This window comes from Saimiri boliviensis, chromosome 4, assembly GCF_048565385.1.
Source record: "Saimiri boliviensis isolate mSaiBol1 chromosome 4, mSaiBol1.pri, whole genome shotgun sequence".
Lineage (NCBI taxonomy): Eukaryota > Metazoa > Chordata > Mammalia > Primates > Cebidae > Saimiri > Saimiri boliviensis.
The window spans coordinates 37894391-37909272 of NC_133452.1; the positions used below are offsets into that span (position 1 = coordinate 37894391).

The 14882-nt window shown below is 38.7% G+C and overlaps 2 protein-coding genes and 1 pseudogene across 2 annotated transcripts in view; 1 reads left to right on the top strand and 2 right to left on the bottom strand.

The window, feature by feature from the left end:
- The window catches only part of ENPP3 (ectonucleotide pyrophosphatase/phosphodiesterase 3), a 286041-nt gene that overhangs the window by 101028 nt on the left and 170131 nt on the right, over positions 1-14882 (bottom strand). The window lies entirely within an intron of this gene.
- Positions 1-14882, bottom strand: part of ENPP1 (ectonucleotide pyrophosphatase/phosphodiesterase 1) — an 86112-nt gene that overhangs the window by 55424 nt on the left and 15806 nt on the right. The gene's annotated exons all lie outside the window — the stretch shown is intronic.
- On the top strand, positions 11017-13821 carry LOC104652076 (volume-regulated anion channel subunit LRRC8B-like; annotated as a pseudogene).

Consider the following 14882-nt stretch of genomic DNA (forward strand, 5'->3'; position numbering starts at 1 on the left):
AATCTACCTAATCTCTCATTCTTAAATATAAATGAACCACCATGATTCACCAGTCATTTGAGGTAAGCCTACAACAAAAGTCTAAGATCAACACAGAAGGGTAAAGGAGACAAGGGAAGAGAAAAAAGCATTAGAAATAAAAAGATATCTTATTAAATATAGTCAATGGGATTCAAAAAGACACATATAAGACTTCACATTAAAAAGTCCTAATATAAAGGATCCAAAATAATAAATCTTAGAAGGCTCACATAAATTCATATCATTGTAAAATTCCAGGACACCAGCAGTAAAAAGATCATCAAGTGAAAGGCTATGCCAACTTCATAAACTAGGCTGTGAAGACGGTAAGATTAGAGTTCATTTCTCCTCAGAGGTTTAAAAGAAGTCAGTGGCAAAACTATCTGGGCCTACAAAACTCTGTGTAAAAAGTTTATTGATTTTTGGTTCAATCTCTTCATGGGTTACAGAATTACTTAGATTTTCTAATTGTTCCAGAGTCATTATGATAAGCTATATTTTTTCTTGTAACTTTTCAATTCACCTACATTTTCAAACATATTGTTATAAAGTTGTCCATAATAGCCCCTTGTTACATTTTCAATGTCTGTTGCTTCTCTGTGTTCTTTTTCATTCCTGATACTGTTCGTACTGGTACCCTTTTTTTGTCTGTTTGTCTTTTGCTTAGGCTAAACAGGAGTAATCTTACCTTCTCTTTTATATGCTTATTGTTATTTTTTTAATTTCTGATCTTACTCTTATTTTTCTTTCTTTTCATATCTAGGTTTAATGTTCTGAGTATGGGGGTTTTTTTTCTTACTGTTATATGGATGCTTAGGTTATAGCTTTTCAGACTTTTCTTTTAATATTACTATAATTGTAACTTTTAAATCCGTTAAGACATCATTGTTTTATAAGTTCATTTAGACGTACCAAATATTTACCATTCTCTTTATGCATTTTTTTCTTCTCAGCTTTCCTCTGGAATCATCAGTCTAAAGTACATCTTTTAGATTTTTCCTGATGGCAGACTCTCTCAGTATTTGTTAGTCTGTACATGTCTTTGGTTTGTCTTCATTCTTGAAAGACATTTCTACTGGATATACAAATGCCAGTTTGGCAATTATTTTCTTTTGGCACAGTGATGATATCATCACACTATCATGCTTTAATCACTGCCACTGATAATCCAGCCATCAAACTATCACACTTTTGAAGTGAATCTGTCCTATTTTCTCCAATATCTTTAAACTTTTTTATTTTCAACTTTGTGTTCTACAAAGTTATTCTGTTGTCAATATATATTTATTTTATCTATTCTGCTTAAGCTTCAATAAGCTACATGAATCTAAAGATTGGTGTCTTTCACGAGTTCTTGAATTGTTATCTCTTCAAATAGTGTTCAAAATAAGAAATAAGGAAAGATAGATAATAGTAACAGAAAAGAGTGTATTATTTTACAAAAGATCTAGAAAGCTAAAAAAATAAAATTTCTAGAAATACAAAATAAAATGAATACAATTAACTCAAGGATTTAAAAGCGAAAGAGACATGGCAGAAGACACTAAAGATTAAATATTAATGCCTGCCTATGTAATGTTTGGCAACATCTAATATGATAATTGCCTTAGAGTAGAATGCCCTATATCCTCATAATTATGTTTGTCTTGGAAATTATGAGAATAGTAATAATTATTATCTCATTAACAGGTCTCAGATAAGTTTCATAGAAATCATTATAGGAATCATTATAGGAATATCTATCAACTTAGAGCTGGCATAAGTTGAAAATGACAATGATAGAAGGAAGGGGAAGTAGTAAAGAAGTAATGGAAGAGTTATTTATAAACTTTTGTTTGTTTGTTTGTTTGTGTTTTTTTATTGATATGGAGTCTCGCCCTGTCGCCCAGGCTAGAGTACAGTGGCACAATCTCAGGTCACTGCAACCTACACCTACCGGGTTCAGACGATTCACCTGCCTTAGCCTCCTGAGTAGCTGGGACTACAGGCATGTGCCACCATGCCCGGCTAGTTTTTGCATTTTTAGTAGAGATGGGGTTTCACCAGGGTGGCCAATCTGGTTTCAAACACCTGACCTCAGGCAATCCGCCCGCCTCAGCCTCCCAAAGTGCTGGGATTACAGGCGTGAGCCACCGTGTCCAGACTTTATAAACTTTTAAACAATTTATTAAACTACATACACACATAATGACAACAGAAACCTCAAATAAGCTTGAAAACTCACTCTTGTTCTTGGTGGACAAGGCCATTTATTACCAAACCACTGCTTGTAAAGATTGACGAGCAGCAGCAATCGGTAGGCTAATGGCAACGTAGCAGAGGGGAACACTACTGGTTTCCTTTGGCTCTGCACAGATCCATACATAAGGTCATACTTGTCACTACCTGCTCAAGCCCAGCTGCTAAAGCATTTCTAGGACCTCTTTGTATGAGCTCTAACCAATCTAAGATCACAAAGACTTTCCCTAAAAGGGACTCCTGCTTCTATGGATAAAAAGAATCTCTGCCCTGTGGATGCCAGTACCACACTTTCCACAAACATAAAAGGAAGAATACTGGCTTTAAAATGAGTGATGAAAAATGGGAGTCCACAAAAACATGCTTCAGAGACATATAGCAAATTTGTTTGACTTTCCAATAATCCACCATCTACCCATTTTTTTTACAGTAATGATTAATGAAATTGCTGGACGTATGCCATCATTTCAAATACTACTTGGTTCTCATTTGTGTCAGAAATAGTGACATGAATCTCGTGCATTTAAAAAAAACACCAAGCTCTCCTATAATTTGTAAGTGGGGAAAATCAGTAGCAGGCTGAGTTTAATCGATTTTATCTAAGTGGAGTCTAATTGTGAATAAAAAGAACAATATTTACCTTTAAAAAAAACACACGTACACTCAGCCAGGCACGGTGGCTCAAGCCTGTAATCCCAGAACTTTGGGAGGCCAAGGTGGGTGGATCACCTGAGGTCAGGAGTTCGAGACCAGCCTGACCAACATGGTGAAACCCCACCTCTACTAAAAATACAAAAAATCAGCCAGGCATGGTGGCAGGCACCTGTAATCTCAGCTACTTGGGAAGCTGAGGCAGGAGAATCACTTGAACCGAAGAGGTGGAGGTTGCAGTGAGCAGAGATCACACCATTACACTCCTGCCTGGGCAACAAGAGCAAAACTCTGTCTCAAAAACAAAACAAAAAAAACACACACTCTTTTTGGGGATCTTTTTGTGCTTTCTGTCACATCTTTCTTTTAAAAGAACAGAAGACAAGAGAAATAAAGTCAGACAAAACAGAGAACTTTTACAATTACAGCACAAAATAGAAATCCTTAAGTGGTCCCCATATGTCTCTTAGGGGCTCTGAACCTTTAACTTTTCTTCTTTTTTCTTTCTTTTTTTTAATGGAATCTTGCTCTGTCACCAGGCTGGAGTGTAGAGGCGCGATCTTGACTCACTGAAACCTCCACCTCTTGGGTTCAAGCGATTCTCCCACCTCAACCTCCTGAGTAGCTGGGATTACAGTTGTCCAGGTCCACGTCTGGCTAATTTTTTGTATTTTTAGTAGAGACAGGTTTCATCATGTTAGCTAGGATGGTCTCGAACTCCTAACCTTGTGATCTGCCCACCTTAGCCTCCCAAAGTACTGTGATTACAGGTGTGAGCCACCGTGCCCAGCCTAACCTTTAAGTGAAAAAGAAAGATAATCACAGTATATCTTTTTTAACTTTCAAGTATGACATGATAATACATGAAATAGAACACAATCCCCTAAATCTAATACATGGTAGGAGTCACTGGTAATAGAAAATGCAGTTCGAAGCAATTATTTTAAATGATGAGTATACACGGACACATGAGTGGGGAATAACGCACACTGGGCCTGTCGGGGGCAGGGGGAGGGACAGCATCAGGAAGAATAGCTAAGGGATGCTGGGTTTATACCTGGGTGATGGGATCATCTGTATGGCAAATCACCATGGCACATGTTTACCTATGAAACAAACCTGCACATTCTGCACATGTACCCCTGAATTTAAAATAGAAGTTGAAGAAAAAAAATAATAAAAATAAACAACTATTTTAGATAAACATATATGGATTTGGTTAAATAAAACTAATACAGTCTTCTCTAAACTAAAATTAGCAATCCAGAAAAAGGTATTTGAGTATTTTAGTACCTCTGATATCTAAGTAAATAATCATTGTATCATTTATCTTTTAAATTAATTATCCTAACAAATAAGCTTTTGAAGAACAGACTCAAGGAAAACTCCTATCAGTAACTCACAGGAGCTGGCAATGACAATTGACAAAATATTTTTTTTAGAAAGAAAGTTTAAAATCAAATATCAAATTAAAAGACTGGCTTAAGAAAGCAGGAATGATTCGCATTTTACCAGTTAAACTCTAAGTAAATTACATATTAAAATTCCAGCTATTTTCAATTAAAAATAGAAGTTTGGCGATACTGTGACCATAATCGCAAAGGGACCAGTAACTCTCATGCTTTTATATCTGAATTAAGACATGTATTACTTTTGGAGCTTTGTGATCTTGAGAAAGTTACATTACTTATGCCCCTTTGCCAATAAAAATAAAGAGTTGGACTAAATATTTTCTATGGTACCTAATACATATAAAATGTTTACAAATTTACTTCTCCCTGAAAATTAATTCTACCTTTATTTGGATAACCCTGACCCTACATCCTGTACCCTCGTCTCAAAGATGATTAACTCCGGCCGGGCGCTCTGGCTCACACCTGTAATCCCAGCACTTTGGGAGGCAGAGGCAGGCAAATCATTTGAGGTCAGGGGTTTGGGACAAGGCTGGCCAACATGGTGAAACCCTGTCTCTACCAAAAATGCAAAAAAAAAAAATTATTCAGGCATGGTGGTAGGCACCTGTAATCCCAGCTACTGGGAGGCTGAGGCAGGAGAAGTGCTTGAACCCAGGAGGCAAAGGTTGCAGTGAGTCGAGATCACCCCATTGCACTCCAGCCTGGGTGACTAAGTGAGACTCTGTTTCAAAAAAAGAAAGATTATTAACTCAAATACGTACATTCATAAGATTCTTGGTTGAACACAGGCCACTGGAATGAGAAGCTTGTCATGAGAAGCTCCTCAAACACCAGCCCTGGAGCCTCACTTCCCCAGGCAAAGCAGAAAAGAGGTCAGAAACTCACCTACAGCAGGCCCTTTACATTTGAAATATTTCCTGGGTTTCTGCAAGTGCTACAGACAGCTGATATTTCAAGGGCAGTGATTCTCCTCTCCTATCATGCTCATTCATTTTTGTTTCAATAAGTACGAAACATTTTCAAAGAAAAAGGATAACCAGCACCTATAAGCTCTGCCTCAGTGAACAAATCACTTCTTTACGAAGATCTCACCACGTGCTTTCACAGATCATTTCTCTTTGAAGTTAAAGGTCAAAGAATAAAACCTCCATCACACAGTATAAAGCAATGGTTTCATTAAGCTTTAATGTCCACATGACTTTACTCCATGACTCACAGACTGCCACTGAATCTTGAGACACAAGCATTTCGTCAATAAGGAGAGTGACAGAAAACACCTCAACTACACAGCCGAATCACTCTTAAAAAGGCTAAAGGTCCCTCCTTGGACACAGCCTCCAGCCACTGGAACTTCTACTTAGATTTGCAAATAGTTAACCCACGGAAGTGATCACAGAATTATTAAATAGCAACACTTCTGTTTTGGTCTGATGGTTTCACTGTCTCCTGTCTTCAGTAGGGCTGTCACTGTAGCAATATGCTTTTTTTGTGGCCTTTCTTTATCTATTCTACTGACTTACTTTGGCATCTTAAGAAAAGTAATCTTTGAGAAAAAAGATCTTGAGGAAAGTACTTAATAAACTAGATTTCTATCTCTTGCCTGATAACAAAATGAAATGGAAGATGGAGCAAATGTTTAAAGGTACAAAATAAAATTACCAGAAGAAAAGATGAGCAAATAACTTTATAATTTTGCTTTACAAGTATGACACAAAATCCAATAATTATAATGAAAAAGTTGATACATTTGAGTTCATAAAAATTGGGAATTCCTGTAAAGCCAAAAAGAGAAAAAAAAAAAAAAAAAACCACTACATTGGTATAGAGGAACCAGGATAAGACATTTTTGGTATATTACAATAGATAATGGGGTACAAAAATCAAGTAGAAAAAAATAAACAACACAATTTTTTAAAATACCAAAAGTAATAAACCAACTATTTAAAGAAAATAGCTAATAAGAATATAAAACATTCACCTTCATTAAAAAAACAAAGAACTACAAATCAATGAGTCCCTTTTCTACCCAACAAAATGAACATTTAAAAGATTGATAATCACAAGTGTTGACAAACACATGAGGAGAAATAGACTCTTTCACACTGTCTTCACAGAAGTATAAGTTCCTTTCTAAAAGTTCCTTACCTTATCTTCCTTACAGAGATATTTATTGTAACAGTGTTTGAAACTGCAAAAACTTACAAATAACCTAAATTTCTGCTTATAAATAATGGAGCAAATACAATAAAATTTGGTAAATCCAAACAACATAAAGTACTATCCAATTATTTTAAAGTTATGTAGATCTGTCACAGGAATACTTACTCTTAAAGCCTTCAGCCTCCATGTAAGCAGTTACTCTTACACAGAGGCCACCATGCTATGAGGAATCTCAACTATTCCATGCATAGAGACCACATCGGGAGGCCCTAAGACTTCATGAAGAGAGAGAAAGATGCCTGGCTAGCACCTAAATGCCCCAACCCTTGCTGTTCCAATTCTAAGTCACCATCTAACCGCAGCTGCATGAGAGACCCTGAATCACACAGGTTTAGTCAAGCCTTTCATGGGTCCCTGACACATCAAAAACTATGAGATTTTTGAGCCTAGAGAGCTGATGACCAGGTGCTGAACAGAGATCAATTTATCAAGTTAGTCAAACAAACCAAGATGGCTCCCTGCCCACATGAGGAAGCATGCTTGCCTTTCGCCTTCTCCCAGATTTATGTCTATATCATTCCCCAGGTAAAGTGTGCATCTGGCCAGCTTCATTCTGAGGTAATAACCTGGTTGTTCATCAATTCACTGGAGAAAGGGAGATGTCTGAAGACTAATTCACACACATAGTGCTGTGGAGATATGGGTGGTGTGATGCCCATCTCTGGTGAATGCACAGAGTTCAGGAACAAAGATTTATGTAAGTCCACTCCTAATTTGCAGGGTGGAGAAACTGACTTTTGATTATACACACTAGTTTTATGGTTATAAAGAATATTAAGAAATCTGTAAGAAAAAAAAAAAAAACAGGTCAAGAGAACCTTTCTGTAGTTCCAGAAAGTAAGGAAGTGCTAAACACATACAAACACAGACGTGTCAAAGCATCACAGAAATTAACGGCCAAGTGGCCATGGCTGGAACAAAATGAGCAAACACATAAAAAAAAAAAACAGAGTACTGGGTTATAACTCAAAGTATAAAATACACATTAATGAGCCCATACTGAAAAAGACTGAATAAATAAATATAAGGGGGAGAACAAATTTCCAATTCAGAAGAATTCCAAATAATTTATGCAGATACTCCAACGTCAAGGAGGTGGAATGTAACTCTCTATCCTTTAAGGTGACTTCCTTCTAAAAGTACAGTTTGGAAAGGGATAAAAAAAGAGCTTCTTTACAGCAAAGAAACCTGAAAAAGACTACCTCAGCCAGGTAGTCAAGGTTAACATCATCAATGAGAAGACATCTTAATAGCAGATACTCCTGAAATGATGTGTTAAGAATGGCATTTTACCATCTGTCATGTGTCTCCCAAAAATACATCAGTCAAGTATAATCATGAGAAAAACATCAGACAAATCCTAGTTGAAGGACATTCCACAAAATATATGACTCATACTCTTCGAAACTGTCAAGGTCATCAAAAACAAGGAAAAGTCTGAGACGCTTCGCCAAGAAAAGCCTAAGGAGACATGACAACTCAGTGTAATGTGGTATTCCTGGATGGGGTACTGGAACACAAAAACAAAAAAGACATTAGGGAAATAACTAGTAATTCTGAATAAAGTATGAACTTTAGTTAATAATCATGTATCACTGTTGATTCATTAGTTGTAACAAATGTACCTTACTAATGTAAGATGTTAATGACAGAAGAATTGGGTATAGGGTTATTTGGAACTCTGCGTAAGCCTCACAGCTTTTTCATCAATCTAAAACTATTCTCAAACAGTATATTTATTGAGAGGAAAAAGAAAAATGAGAGAAGAGAAGCAGGCATGAATCCGTATTATTCTACCAAAAATTTTCCATTTCATTTTTAAAATGTTGATCTCCTCTCTCTCTCTCTCTCTCTCTCTCTCTCTCTCTCTCTCACTCGCCCACAGTGATCCTTCCATCTCAGCCTTTCCAATAGCTGGGACTATCAGCACATGCCAACATGCCCAGCTAATTTGTGGTATTTTTGGTAGGGACAGACTTTCTCCATGTTGCCGAGGCTGGTCTTGAACTCCTGAGCTCAAGCAAGGCCACCTCAGCCTTCAAGAATGCTGGGATTATAGGTGTGAGCCACCCAGCCTAACCCTATGTTCTTGTAATTATTTTAAATGCATTTACACACTCAAGCCAATATATGTATACAACTGAGAAATGATTCTATATACAATTTTTGTTTCATCTTTTTGCACGTAATACTATTTTGTAAACATTGTTTTATTTTATCAATAAATCTTTTAACATATACAGGTCGATCTACAGGCTGGGACATGGAAATATATAAATCATAAACAGAATTAAGGGAAAAAGGCAAACTGAACTTTCATTTCATACATTTCATCAATGTTTGATTTTTCAAAATCCACAATGTGCAGACATCGTTTTCACATCATTTCCCTCTCAGTGATGGACACTGTGGTGGGCTTCATTCAGAGATGAAGGCACTGCTCCTCCAGCTGCTGACAGTGGTCCCCTATAGAGATTACCTCAGCTAAAGACAGGCACTGGTCCCTAGGGATTACCTCAGCTAAAGACAGGCACTGGTCTCCTATAGGGATTACCTCAGCTAAGACAGGCACGTAGCCCAAAGTCTCTTCCTCCTGGGGCAGCTTGCTCCCTCCTGAACCACTCTAAATGGTCTCACACTAGTTTAAGAAGGTTCATAGAGTGGGCATGGCCTCTACTGAGTATCACACCCAGTGAGCCTTGCAGCTCACCTTCACACTCTGCACAGCCCTGCTTCCTTGCCTTGCCTTCCACAGCTGCATAGCTGCCACTAAGCATCACACCCAATGAGCACTGAAGCTCACATTCATCCTCTGTACAACCCTAATTCCTTGTCTTGCTTTCCATAGGTGCTGATCTCAAGAGCATACTCTCATGAAATCCCAGGCACGCTCATTTCCATCTAAGAATCTCTTTCCCAAGAAACCCAAGTTGTGACACTCTTTTCTTTTGTTCTGCTAGCTCAGAGAAATCAGTTTGACTACTATTTCCCAAGTTCTCAGACTCCAAGCATCAGGCCAGAATAAGCCAACAGGAAAGAGAACATTGGAGGGTGGGAGGAAGGGAGAAATCAGAACGTATCTACCTTGTCCTCCCCGCCCCAGGTGGGACCCATGCACCGGCTGCATCTCCCCAGGGTCCCAGCTGCTACAGCGAAGCCTAAGCTCTCAACTCTGGTTTCACCACCTTTTTATTTTGCCCTTCCTGCTCTCCAGGTGGTAGTGGCTTCCTTCCATTACTCTTCTCAGGGTTGCCTTAGGGTCCCACCATTCTCTGTTTGACCATTAACTATTCCAACACTTGGGGTATTTGTTTCCTATATTAAATTCTTTTGAGTAAGTTACTGAGTATGAGCTTTGTTTTTCTAACTGGACTCTGACTACCAGTAAATAATCAGACCAAGATAGATAACTACATGGTTGGATGGACAGATAGACAGACATCCCAAGGTACAATCTAAACTAAATTTAATACAGGTGACGAATTCTCCATTTTGAGGGTTATCCTGTTTTCCAATTCTCAAATCTCTTCGATGCAAAAAAATATCTTAGCTAAACCTTGCTTCAGTTGGATTTCAAAAAAAATTGGCCCCCAATCCTAAAAATAGTTGGTCTCTTTTGCAGCAACTATCAAGATATATCATTAAATAAAAGTAATAATAAATTACTTCAGAAAAGAATTGTGAAGTTTAGTTCAGCTCATAAGACAGGAAAGGGAGGAAAGCAGCTTATTAATGATGCAGAACAGCTCTTTCTGCCCTCAGGCAGAGGACCCAACAGATGGACGAAAGGAAAAGCCTTATAAATCTTACATAAAAGATAGTTTTTCTTGCCTAGGCAAGTATCTTACCTATGCAGATAATGAGTCAGAGATGAAAAAAAAAAAAAGGGGGTAGAAAGAACATAATCTGCAGTTAAGTTTCTGTAGTTTCATTGCTGTTTTATACTGAAATAATTTTTGGAATATAGTCATTCGAGTACCTTGTGTTTATCCTTGAAAGATGGGCTCAGTAGAAACAAACAAAAAGACAACTAAACAGAGGATTTCTAGTAATTCTTCCTGCAGACAGGAAATGGGAGATACAAGCCACCACCTAATTTCTGTAAAGGCCTAGTATTTATTCCACCACAGTTACAGTAACAACTTAAAGACAGAATTTTAAAATAGGTAAGGAAGGGGAATGCACAGGTGCAGGGCCCGGGGCTGGAGTTGTGCAGGGCTCCAGCTTGCGTTTCCAGCTGCCTAGGAGACCTCACTACCTGGATGGCCCACAGGTACTGCAACTCATTAGCTCCGTCCACCACTGACCCTGTGGCCAAAGATAGGAAATTTTTCAAATTGAGCCTAATTGCAGGGTTCCAGTTGACCAGCATTCGTAGGAATGAAGACAAACACAGAGATGGTGTGTCTAAGAAACTTTGAAAGGTGTAGACCACCTGACTGAAGCATTTTTGATTTATTTAATATTTTTTCATTATATTTCTGTCCTCCTAGAAGGGAAAGGTATGATTACACTAACCGAGCTAAAATGTTTCTTAGCAGATGCCCAGTCATCTTACCACATCTTAAAACCATGGTGGGACGTCTTCTGGTATTCCAACACGTTAATTATGTTGCTGCTGGTGGGCTTGCTGCCCGGAGCCCACCAGCTGACGCAGAGCAGGGATCTGCGCTGTCTTCATACAAAGCGGAATTTGACAATCACTGCGCCGTGCCTTGGGACATCCCGAAAGCCAACATAAACACATCCTTTAATCCTGGGACACTACTTTCCGCTCCCACTCCGAATCCAGAATGACGTCCACTGACAGCAGTACTCCCACATCAATGCCATCTGTTACGAGAAACAGCTCCATTGGTTTGCAAAGTTTTCTCTCTACCTGGTGCTCTTGCACACACTCTTCTTTACAGCCTGCAGCAACTTTCGGCTTCACTACCCCAGTACTAGTTCCAGGCTTGAGCATTTTGTGGCCATCCTTTACAAGAGCTTCAATTCTCCATGGACCACCTGCACCCTGTCAGAAACAGTAGCTGAGCAGTCAGTGAGGCCTCTGAAACTCTCTGAGTCCAAGATTTTGCTTTCGTCCTCAGGATGTTCAGCTGACATAGATTCCAGCAAGCAGTCATTGTCCTACCTGCAGTCAGGTTTGGAGTCAGCTGGCATAGGAAGCCCAACTTCCAGTGGTCTGGACAAGAAGGAGGGACAACAGGCCAAAGTCATCTTTGAGAAATGAGAAGATCTGGCATGCACGTGGAACAGAAGGACATAATTTATGGAGTGTATCCGAAGTGGATAATAGTCCAAGTCATTTTGTTTGTGCTCATCGTAACTTATGTGCCATATTTTGTTAACCTACATCCCTCTTGAAATTGACTGTTCAGTTGATGTGCAGGTTTTTATAGGATATAAGCACTATCAGTGTGTCCATTCCTTGGTAGAAATCTTTAAGCTTCTAGCTTCGTTTTAAGTCATTCTGGATAAACTCTATGGTCTGACCTCCTCCTATAGGGTGTGGTGGATGCTGAGGAGTTCCTCGAAGCAATATTTCTTTGAGGAGTTAAGAGAAAAAAGCAGGCTGGGTGCGGTGGCTCACACCTGTAATCCCAGCACTTTGGGAAGCTGAGGTGGGTGGATCACAAGGTCAGGAGTTCAAGACCAGCCTGACCAACATGGTGAAACCCTGTCTCCACTAAAAATACAAAAATTATCCAGGCATGGTGATGCGTGCCTGTAGTCCCAGCTACTCAGGAGGCTGAGGCAGAAGAATCACTTGAACACAGGAGGTGGAGTTTGCAGTGAGCTGAGATCATGCCACTGTACTCCAGCCTGGGCAACAGAGCAAGACTCCAGCTAGAAAAGGAAAAAAAAAAAAAAGGAGGGAGAGAGAGAGAAAAGCAAATACAGTGACATCCCTGATGTTAAGAATGACTTTGTCTTCATCCTTCATCTGGCTGATCAGTATAATCTGCTTTATGCCAGACACTTCTCCATATTCCTATCAGAGGTCAGTGATCTCAGACTGAAACAGATCAACCTCAATAACAAATGGACAGTTGAGAAACTGAAACATAAGCCTGGGAAAAATGCCCAGGACACGATAGAACGGCATCTTTTTATGCTCAGTGGTCTTCCACACAATATCTTTGAGTTCATGGAAAAGAGCTGCTAAGCCTGGAGCTGATCCCGGAGGTGAAGCTCCCCTCTGCCGTCTCACAGCTGTTCAACCTCAAGGAGCATCATGTGGACCATTCGTCTCTTCTGGTAGTAGACCATCCTGCACTGGCTCTTTTGGAGGAGAATTTTTAAATCCTGTGCCTGAAGTTTCCTGAAATGGCAAAAATCCCATGCTGGGTATTTCACCTGAAGAATCTGAAGGACTGGTATGTTTCCCCTGTGTGGGAACCTTTTCTCTGCCACACAGGGAGGCTGTGTTCTCCCTGAACCATTAAGTACTATGCAGTTGGAGGGCTTTCGGGACTTAAAAAGTCTGAGGACCCTCTACTTGAAGAGCAGCCTCTCCCCAATCCCACAAGTCGTTCCAGACCTCCTGCCTTCACTGCAGAAATTGTTCCCTTGATAATGAGGGAAGCAACTGGTTGTGCTGAACAACTTGAAAAAGATCATCAATGCAAAAAGCCTAGAACTGATCAGCTGTGACCTGGAACACAGTCCATACTCCATTTGCAGCCTGAATAATCTGCATGAGTTAGACCTAAAGGAAATCATAGTCTTTAAACTGTGGAAGAGATCATTAGTTTCAGCGTCTTCAGAATCTTTCGTGCTTCAAGTTATGGTACAATAACATTGCTTATATTCCTGGATGAATTGAGGCATTATCTAACCTAGAGCAGCGATTTGGGGGTCATAATAATATTGAGAATCTGCCCTTGCAGCTTTTCCTATGCAGCAAACTACATTATTTGAATCTAAGCTATAACCACTTGCCCTTCATTCCAGAAGAAATCCAATATCCAAGTAATTGGCAGTACTTTGCTGTGACCAACAATAATACTGAGATGCTACCAGATGGGCTGTTTCAGTGCAAAAAGCTGCAATGTTTACCTTTGGGATAAAATAGCTTGATGGATTTGTCCCCTCACATGGGTGAACTGTCAAACCATACTCATCTGGAGCTCACTGGTAATGAGTGGAAACACCTCCTCCTGAACTGGAAGGATATCAGTCCCTAAAAGAGAGCTGTCTGATTGTTGAAGAGAATTTGCTCAATATTCTTCCTGTAACAGAATATTTACAGATGTGCTTAGACAGATGTTGACCTAATGGAAAGAGACCCATATTTCAAAATCATTTTTTAAAAGTATGCTCCAGGACTTTAAATAAGAAGTAAATTTTTCTAAGTTAATAAAGATGAAAAATGGGTATTATGAAAAAAATTAGTAATTGATACATGAGTTTATAATTAGAAAGGGAACACAATTTTGGAAACACATCACTTCCTCATGTATATATTAAGGCTTAAGTCAACTTAATCATATTCGATAATCACTTGGAGAAGGAATCTTAAAATAATATTTGTAAGAACATTGATATCTTAACTTTTTTCATTTTTCTTCTAGTAAATGTTTCTTGAACAAGTGCTATGTACATTTTCATCACTGTTAACTGGAGAACTATCAAGGCATTTAAAAAAAATACTATAATATCACAATTTTTACATAGTATCCAAGAGAAGTTTTGAAGATGCTAAACGTGTTCCACACATCTGTACTGTCAATATGAAAGTGACTAGCTATGTGCCACTTCACAGCACTATGGATGTGGTCAACGTGATTGAGGAACTCAACTTTTTGCTTCATTAAACTTTAATTAAATTAAATTTCAATTTAAATGGCCACATGTAGGCAGTGGTTATCATCTTGGAATGAACAAGTCTATAAACTTAAAATCAAGCAGAAAAAAAATACAAAGTAGTAAATTAAAAAAAAAATGATAGTGTGCTTTTTTTTTTTTTCAGGTTGCCTTTGTTTGTGCCCCTAAGCTATTATAAAATGACTTTTCCAAAAGTAAATCAGACCTTGTATTGTCACTAAGAACAAAAATTAAAAAGAAACCTGATTTAACATCACCTTAAAAAAGCATTGGTATAAGATTCCTTTGTTTTGGTTTTGTATCAAGTGTACTGCTGATTATTGAGAAAGGACTGCAGTGGAAACCCTGAATTGAAGAGTTCCTTTGATGTTGCGATGGAAAGCACCATCTACATGATATTCTGATTGATGGATGGCTGAATTGGAAAAACAACTGAATGTTATCAGGTGACAGCAAAGATAGAAGGTTGGCAAGGCTAAGGGCAATAAAGAGCAATTAAAGGACAAG